Source organism: Pediculus humanus, genomic scaffold, assembly GCF_000006295.1.
Source record: "Pediculus humanus corporis 1103172107360 genomic scaffold, whole genome shotgun sequence".
In the NCBI taxonomy this organism is placed as follows: Eukaryota; Metazoa; Arthropoda; class Insecta; order Psocodea; family Pediculidae; genus Pediculus; species Pediculus humanus.
In genome coordinates this window covers 161,317-162,569 of record NW_002986991.1, presented here as the reverse complement: position 1 = coordinate 162,569, position 1,253 = coordinate 161,317, and positions in this window count along the sequence as shown.

Here is a 1,253-nt window from a genome sequence, read left to right as displayed (position 1 = left end):
AAAAAATTAATATTTGTTTTTTTTTTTCGGGGGGATATTATAAAGATAATAAAGTGAAAAAGTAAAAATTTATTTTTTATTATATATATATCCATACGCGGCAGCTTCCTGATTTTAAAAACTGCTTTTTTATCACTAATATTATTATTATTATCATCATCATCTGTAACAACCACGACAAAAACAACAACAAACAAAAAATAAGTATTTATCATTATTAATTTACCCGCACGCGAGAGAGAGAGAGAGAGAGAGAAGTTATCATTTTTATCACTCGTTCTTTTTTTTTCCTATATACGCCCCTCATTTAATTATTTAAACAAATTCGAATTTTTTAATAAATAGAAAAAAAAAAATTTGACCGGTCGTAAACCCGTTTTAATTATTATTATCATTATTATTATTATTATTATTATTATTATTATTATTATTATTATTATTATTATTATTATCACGGATTTTAAAAGTTTTCTTTTTCGTTAAATGTATCTGTCCATCGTTTACTATGTACGTTTAAGAGTAATGACGTCATAGGATCGGAAAAAGGATATTTACGTGTGTGCGTGCGTTATACAGAACAACACCACGTGATTATTTATTATTATTATTATTATTATTATTATTATTACGACGAGAAATAATAAATAAATATATATATGAGAGATAGGATTTCATTTAAAGGAGGAAGTTTTTTTTCAGGTTAGGTTAATAATCTCGTTTTTTTTTTTTTTTTTTAGTTAACACTTGATGAGGAGTTGAAAATATCAGGAAATTAAAAAAAAAAAACATGATGATGATGATAATAATGATAATAACCGATAAAGATGATGATAATGATAATGTTAAAACGGAAATTGATTTTTTTTTGTCGTCGTCGTCGACGTACCTGAAAGATGAAAATTGCAAAACAAAAATTTTTTTTAAACTTTAAAGTTATGAAAACGTTTTTCAAAACGATGTTAATATCATCATCATAATCATCATGGAAAGTTGTTATGATGACGATGACGGTGATGATAATAATAATAATAATAAAATTTTATTTAAGGCTAATGATAATAATAATAATAATAATTATACGGCGTTTGGTCTGGAGAAGGTTTAAATGAAGAAAAAATAATTTTTCGAGTATTATTATAACAATTAATATTATTATTAGTATGATTTTCTTCTGCTTTTCGCGTTTCGCGACCGTTATAACAAACAATTGTTGATAACGAATAAATAAATAAATAATTAAAAATAATTACGAG